The sequence below is a fragment of the Dipodomys merriami genome, unplaced genomic scaffold (genome assembly GCF_024711535.1).
Source record: "Dipodomys merriami isolate MVZ:Mamm:240054 unplaced genomic scaffold, mDipMer1.0.p SCAF_596, whole genome shotgun sequence".
Classification (NCBI taxonomy): Eukaryota; Metazoa; Chordata; class Mammalia; order Rodentia; family Heteromyidae; genus Dipodomys; species Dipodomys merriami.
Window position 1 is genome coordinate 621642 of NW_027206175.1, and position 8495 is coordinate 630136.

The window sequence follows — 8495 nt, forward strand, 5'->3', positions numbered from 1 at the left end:
TTAGACCTGGTGATGACTTCTAGTCCTTTCTTGGTCATGTCATTTAGAAGTAGTCTTCGTTCAGGACTCCAGCCTAGGTCAGGCCCTGGGGTAAATTGGGAGTCTCAGCTGGAGCAGAATGTTGCTGTGGGTTCTGACTGAGCTGCCATAGTGGATTACATGGGACAGAACCTTAGAGCATCTTATCCTACCCACTACCTTTTGTGTACGTATAAAGTAAATCTAAGCCAGGTAGTCAGACCATTCATTGTAATTCTCCGTTTTTGGACGGGTGGGAGCCGTGGTTGGGGTAGGGAACATTTCAAGCATTTCTATATCTTGTTCTTCAAAGAAGGTACCCCCATCCCATTCTGTGTTTTATCTGCCCAGATGGAAAAATGATATCCTGTACTTGGCATTTTGAAACAGGTGATAGGTTCGTGTATTGAAGTTTTCTTCCATTTATTTAGTTCATTGTTTTCCCCAACCCTCCTTCCTTTTCTGCTAAGGGTCTGGATGCAGACAGTCTCCGTGTAGAACCTCTAGGGGAAGACAATTCAGGGGCACTCTACTGGTATTTCTATGGAACACGAATGTATAAAGAGGATCCAGTACAAGGGAGGTCTAATGGAGAACTCTCCATGAGCAGGTAAAGTCTTCAGTGTCAAGGCTGTAATAGCTACATGTAAAAATGTCTTTAAAATTACATGCATCAGTGCTGGGTTGTGGCTTAAGCCATAGAGCACCACTTTGCAAACCTTACGCCCTAGGCTCAAACCCTGGTACCATACATACATAAAAGAAGAAAGCTCATACAAACAAATAAGGGGAATTAACTGTATCAGCATTCTTGAAGGGAGAGTAATTTCATATACAAATAAAAAGGAGCAGGGTACCAGTTGCTCACACCTGCTACATTTCCAGACATGTTTAAAATTTGTCCCAATCAATCTCACCCCTTATATCAATTTCCTTTCCCCCTTCTCCCCTTCCTACCTTCCCAAAACAATTTCAACATGCTTCCTTGTTCAATTTTCATAGCTGCAAACCATCTCTTTCAATCAAATTTATACCCTTTCAAAATACGTTTCAAAATTATGCACCCTTGGCCTCTTCCTCTCGGTATCATATTGAACTCGAGTTGGAAGAGGCCGGTCCGATCTCAAAATGGAGGTAAAACCGCCGCCCGGGTCGCCCCCAGCCCGACTCTGGCCGTCGCTGCTGTCACTGGGGGGAGGAAGGCCATGATCCAAAGGAACCAGAGCAGCTGCGGAAGCTGTTTATTAGTGGTCTGAGCTTCAAAACTAAAGATGATAGTTTAAGAGAACATTCTGAGAAATGGGGCACACTCACAGATTGTGTGGTAATGAGAGATCCTCAGACAAAACGTTCCAGGGGCTTCGGTTTTGTGACTTATTCTTGTGTTGAAGAGATGATGCAGCCATGTGTGCTAGACCCCACAAGGTTGATGGACGTGTTGTGGAACCAAAGAGAGAGGTTTCTAGAGAGGATTCTGTGAAGCCAGGAGCCCATCTAACAGTGAAGAAAATTTTTGTTGGTGGTATTAAAGAAGATACAGAAGAATATAATTTGAGAGACTACTTTGAAAAATATGGCAAGATTGAAACCATAGAAGTTATGGAAGACCGGCAGAGTGGAAAAAAGAGAGGATTTGCTTTTGTAACTTTTGATGATCATGATACAGTTGATAAAATTGTTGTTCAGAAATACCACACTATTAATGGGCATTATTGTGAAGTATAAAAGGCCCTTTCTAAACAAGAGATGCAGTCTGCTGGATCACAAAGAGGTCGTAGAGGTGGATCTGGCAACATTATGGGTCGTGGAGGAAACTTTGGAGGTGGTGGAGATAATTTTGGATGTGATGGAAACTTTGGTGGAAGAGGAGGCTATGGTGGTGGAGGTGGTGGCAGCAGAGGTAGCTATGGAGGAGGTGATGGTGGATACAATGTATTTGGAGGTGATGGTGGCAACTATGGTGGCCGTCCTGGTTATAGTAGTATAGGAGGCTATGGTGGTGGTGGACCAGGTTATGGAAACCAAGGTGGAGGATATGGGGGTGGTGGAGGAGGATATGATGGTTACAATGAAGGAGGAAATTTTGGTGGTGGTAACTATAATGATTTTGGAAATTACAGTGGACAACAGCAATCAAATTATGGACCCATGAAAGGGGACAGTTTTGGTGGAAGAAGCTCTGGCAGTCCATATGGTGGTGGTTATGGATCTGGTGGTGGAAGTGGTGGATATGGTAGTAGAAGATTTTAAAACAACAGAAAAAAAGGCTACAGTTCTTAGCAGGAGAGAGAGAGCGAGGAGTTGTCAGGAAAGCTGCAGTTTATTTTGAGACAGTCGTCCCAAATGCATTAAAGGAACTGTAAAAATCTGCCACAGAAGGAACAATGATCCATAGTCAGAAAAGTTACTGCAGCTTAAACAGGAAACCCTTCTTGTTCAGGACTGTCATAACCACAGTTTGCAAAAAGTGCAGCTATTGATTCATGCAACATAGTGTCAATTAGATGTATATTCCTGAGGTCTTTTATCTGTTGTAGCTTTGTCTTTGTCTTTTCATTACATCAGCTATATTGCCCTGTGAATTGTGGTAGTGGTACCAGGAATAAAAAATTAAGGAATTTTTAACTTTTCAATATTTGTGTAGTTCAGTTTTTCTACATTTTAGTACAGAAACTTTAACGAAATGCAGTTTTGAAGGTGTTTCCTTGTGAGTTAACAAGTAAAGATCATTGTTAATCACTATTTTGTATGAATTTTGCTAAAGTTAACTGTAAAGGAACACCTACTGACTTGCAGTTTAAGGGGAATCTATTCTCCTCATTTCCAAACCATGATACGAATGGGCGCTGACATGTGGAGAGAATAGATACTTGCATGTATGCATTGTGTGTTTTAGATACATAGGATTGGGTATTTAAATTAGCATATTTGTGAATTTAATAGCATTAAGATTACCTTCAAATGAAAAAAAAAACCCTCAAAATCCCTATTTGTGCATTTTCCTTCAATGAAATCATGGTTTTAGTGTGTTTTAAGATTTGCTGAATCGTAGCTGTGTTTAGAACATCTCCATACTACATTTACCTTGATCACATTGAGAATGACAGCTACCATAGTTTTGGAGTGTAAAGCATGTCTGCTGCCCTCTATTTAAATTTGTAAAGGGTAGTGGATATTTTCCCCATCCCTTTAGAAACCATTCTTAATTTTTGATTCAGGACCACTAAGTGTGCAATGTCTGAGCATATTAGTGGATACCTGATTTTATTCTGTTTTTCCTTTGAGACCCCTGAGGCCTATAAGTTTTATTACTTTTCCTTGGTTTAATTTCTCCATGCAAGTTTTCAGAGGAAGAGAATAAAAACACACTTCATTGTCAAATCCTTAAGAAAAAATTATGCACCCTCTACTATACCTTTGTCTCTGAATCTCTTTTGTAATTTGGTTCAGCAGTATAATAATGTGTATGCTATTTATGTATGAAAAGCAGTTTGTGATTTATTTATGTATTTATTTATGAAAAGCAGTTTGAGATTTCTGATCAGAATTAAAAAGAAAAGAGGGATAGTGCTTGCCTAGCTGGGCGCTGGTAGCTACTCAGCTACTCAGGAGGCTGAGATGTGAGGATCACCAATCAAAGCAAGCCCGGACAAGAAAGGCCATGAAACTCTTATCTCCAATAAAACCACCAGAAAACCAGAAGTGGTACAATGGCTCACATGATACAGTGCTAGCCTTGAGCTGAAGAGTTCAGGGACAGCACCCAGACCCAGAGTTCAAGCCCCACAACTGACAGATAGATAGATAGATAGATAGATAGATAGATAGATAGATAGATAGATAGATAGATAGATAGATAGATAGATAGTGCTTGCCAAGCAACTGAGTTTTATTCCCAGCACAAACAAAAAGCAAAGCACTTATGTGTGCATATTTTTAAAAGATAAGAACCTGTAGCCTTTTTGGTCTAACAGTATGAAAATACAGAATTTTAGAAATTTAGGATATTTTGTTCTTGCCAATATATATAGTTTTCATATAACTAAAAATGTGATATTTTGTTTTCTGAACAAATGTCCTCCAATTGCATTCACTTTCCTGTAAATGACATGATTTCCTGTAAGGTACACATACATACAGTGCCAATACCATGTTTTTGTTACCATGGTTCTTTTTTTGGGGGGGTGGGTCAGTCATGGGGGGCCTGGGCGCTGTCCCTGCGCTCTTCAGCTCAAGGCAAGTGCTCTACTGCTTGAGCCACATTGCCACTTCCTGTTTTCGAGTGGTTTTATTGATAAGAGTCTCATGGACTTTCCTGCCCAGGCTGGCTTTGAACCGTGATACTCAGATCTCAGCCTTCTGAGTAGCTAGGATTACAGGCATGAGCCACCAGCAGGCATGAGCCACCAGCACCCAGCTTACCCTGGTTCTTCAAGATAATTTGAGGTTTGGTGTTATGTTTGATGTCTATGTTTGAATACTGTCTGTAGTATCTTTTTTCTGTTGAGATCTAGTTTAATTCCATTTTGGTCTGATAGAATATTTCAATTTTCTTATATTTTCTCAGACTTCCTATATATTCTAGAAAGTCTTATGAGCTGTCAAGAAGAATGTGTATTGTGTTGTAACATCTGTAGATGTCTGATGATTTCATTTCGTCTACACTGCCATTTAATGCTGCCATTCTAGGATTTCTTTACTGATGTTTTCGTGTGGATAACCTATCTGTGAAAGTGAAATACTGAAGTCTCTCATTATTATTTACCAAAGTTTGTAAGTTCAGAAATATTTAATAAATCTGAGTGTGAGCTATTTGGTGCATATATATTAACAATCATAATTTTTCTTCATGGATCATTACCTTCATTAATATGAAGCAACTTTGTTTCTTCAGACTAATTTTTAGCTTGCAATCTATAGTATCAGATATATATATGGCTAATGCTGAACACTTTTGAAGTCCATTTGCTTGGAAGGTCTTTTTTCCTATTCTTTTACCCCAAGCCATGTGTTTCTTATAGGCAACAGAGTTAGATCTTGTTTTAGATATTGTTTTTTGATCTAAGTATGTTTTTTGAGGGTTTTGTTTGTTCGATTTTTCAGTCATGGGGGTTGAACTCGCATCTTTCGATTTTTCAGTCATGGGGGTTGAACTCGCATCCTGGGCATTTTCTCTGAGCTCTTTTTGCTCAAGGCTAGTGCTCTACTACTTTGAGCTACCACTCCACTTCCAGGTTTCTAGTGGTTAATTGGTGGCAAGAGTCTAATAGACTTTCTTGCCCAGGCTTGCTTTGAACCACGATCCTCAAATCTCAGCCTCCTAAGTAACTAGGATTACAGATGTGAGACACCAGAACCTGACTAGTGTATGTCTTTTGACTAAAGAACTAAGATCTTTAACATTCAATGTCAGTATTGGGAGAAGTATGCCATGTTTCCTGGCATTTTGGTTTTTTTTGTGATGTTTGCTTCTTCTGCGGGTAATTTTTCCCTAACTACCTTTTGTGGTGCTAGTTTGGAAGCCATAAATTCCAGTAGTTTTGGTTTATTGTGGAATGTTGTTATTTCTCAACCAATTTTTATGGATAGCTTCACTATGTAAAATAGTCTGGGTTGACAGTTGTCTTTTGGGTCTCGAATAATGTCTTTCCAAGTCCTCCTTGCATTTAGTTATCTGTGTTGAGAAATCTGCTGTTTTTACAATGAGCTTGTGATAGTAAGTTACTTGTTTCCTCTCTTTTGACACTTTCTATATTCTGTATATTTAGATAGCTTACTATACTGTATCTAGGAGCATTTCTTTTCTAATCTTGCCTGTTTGGAGTATGGTAGGCCTCCAGCACAAGGATGATACTCTATTTCTCAAACATTTTCTGCTATTATTTTGTTGGATATGTTTTCAAAGCCTTTAGTTTTTATTTCTTCTTCCTCATCTATCCCTACATCTGTAGGTTTAATCTTTTTTTTTTTTTTTTTTGGTCCGGTTGTGGGGCCTGAACTCTGGGCCTGAGCACTGTCCCTCAGCTCTTCAGCTCAAGGCCAGTGCTCTACCACTTGAGCCACAGCGCCACTTCCGGCTTTTTTCTTTTTGCTTATGTGGTGCTGAGGAATCGAACCCAGGGCCTCAGGCATGCAAGGCAAGCGCTCTACCACTGAGCCAACTTCCCAGCCCCAGGTTTAATCTTTTGACTGTGTCTGAGAAGACTTGTATGTCTCTTGGACTTTCTAAGTACTTTTGCAATGCTTTGACTGATCTAATTTATCTGCTCCAGTCTTTTCCAATATGCCTTAGAATCCAGGGTATCTTTGTACTCTTGGAAGACTTTCTTTAACAATGGTAGTAGTAGGAAGCAAAAGTAATTTTGAAATACATTTTTTTGTTTTTTTTTGTTTTTGGTCAGGTCATGGGGCTTGAACTCTGGGCCTGGATGCTGTCCCTCAGATCTTCAGCTCAAGGCTAGTGCTCTACCACTTGAGCCACAGTACCACTTCTGGCTTTTTTCTTTTTTGCTTATGTGGTGCTGAGGAATCAAACCCACGGGCTCATGCATGCAAGGCAAGCACTCCACCACCGAGCCACCTTCCCAGCCCTTGAAATACATTTTGAAGGAGGCTGAATACTTAAGTGGCACACACAAGGCCCTGGATTGGATCCTCAACATCATAAAAAATTTTTTTTTAAAGAATCTATAGTAAGTAAGTATTCACAGAATTGCCAGATTTTATGCACACTCAGCAAAGTCCATCAATCAAAGGCCATTCAATGAACCAAACCCTCCCATTGATCCTACACAAATATACACATCAAGCAATGCTCTAGAATAATGTTACAGCCCTAAACATTAAAACAAATAACAATATTTTTTTGGGGGGGTGGGGGTGGTCCGATCATGGGCCTGAACTCTGGGCCTGAGCGCTGTCCCTCAGCTCTTCAGCTCAAGGCTAGCACTCTACCACTTGAGCCATAGTGCCACTTCTGGCCTTTTTTTTTCTGGTTATGTGGTGTGCTAAGGAATCAAACTCAGGGCCTCATGCATGCAAGGCAAGCGCTGTACCACTGAGCCACCTTCCCAGCCCCGAAATAACAATATTCTTACCACGAAGTTTTTCTTGGATCCTGTGGGCTTCAGCTAATTGCTCTTCAGCAGCTCATCTTCCAAGGCCAGTTTCCTTTCTATCAACAGCCAGATCATATTCCAGACTTTGTCGTAATGCTTCACCTTTTTCAACTTCAGACCGCAGCTTGGCAATCTGGCTCTCATAGCTTGACAACTAAAAACAAATTTGTAAGCTTAACAAATAACATTAAAACATGTTTCTAAGATAGTGAGATCATGTACTTAACCATTTAAACTTCTTAGAAAAACTTGATTCCATACATTTGTAAGAATTCACAAATTTGTATTTTCTGAAACACTAGAAATATTATTGTATCAAATGATATTCAGTAGTTCCTTGCTTTAGAGGGAGGAAAAAAAAAATCCAACTCTTAAAGCCAGGCACCTATAGTTCATGCCTGTAATCCTAGCAACCCAGAGCTACTTTATGCAGAAGACAAAGGCTCAAAGCCAGCCCAGCAAAGTCCATGAGACTTCCCTTTCCAAAATAAGTAGCAAAAAGCTTGGTTAGAGGTAAGGCTCAAGTAGTAGAATACAAGTAAACTAGCAAGCTTAGCCAAAAACATTTAAACTCTCATATGAATTGTTATACAAATAAAGAAAAATCATGCCTTTTAATGATAAGTAAGTACTTAAAGAACATGAAACATAAGTAATTAAAAATTATTTTCTCAGCCGGGCGCCGGTGGCTCACGCCTGTAATCCTAGCTACTCAGGAGGCTGAGATCTGAGGATCACGGTTCAAAGCCAGCCCAGGCAGGAAAGTCCATGAGACTCTTATCTCCAATAAATCACTAGAAAGCTGGAAGTGGCGCTGTGGCTCAAGCAGTAGAGTACTCACCTTGAGCTGAAGAGCACAAGGACAGCGCCCAAGCCCAGGGTTCAAGCTCCACGACCAACAAAAAAACAAAAACAAAACTTATTTTCTCTACTTCTATTCTATAAACATAATCACAAAGAAAACTGCATCGAAGTACAATTTTGTTTGTGTGGGTGGGGGGGCGGTCATAGGGCTTGAACTCTGGGTCTGGGTGCTGTCTCTCAGCAATTCAGCTGAAGGCTTAGTGCTGTACCATTTGAGCCATAGCTCCACTTCTGGTTTTCTGGTGGTTCATTGGAGATAAGAGTCTCACAGACTTTCCTGCCTGGGCTGGATTTGTACCACAGCCCTCAGATCTCAGCCTCCTGAGTAGCTAGGATTACAGACAACACCTGGCTAAAAGTACAATTTATTAAACATTGTCTATATTATTTTTGTTGCTTATGACATCAGTGGCAAAACATATAGTAATAAAAGTGGCAACTCTTGGCTGGGAAGGTGGCTCAGTGGTAGAGTGCTTGCCTTGCATGCATGAGGCC

At 40.2% G+C, this 8495-nt stretch overlaps 1 pseudogene; it reads left to right on the forward strand.

Annotated features, from left to right (window-relative positions):
• Positions 1-1146: 1146 nt before the first annotated feature.
• On the forward strand, positions 1147-2268 carry LOC138813393 (heterogeneous nuclear ribonucleoprotein A3-like; annotated as a pseudogene).
• Positions 2269-8495: the final 6227 nt, after the last annotated feature.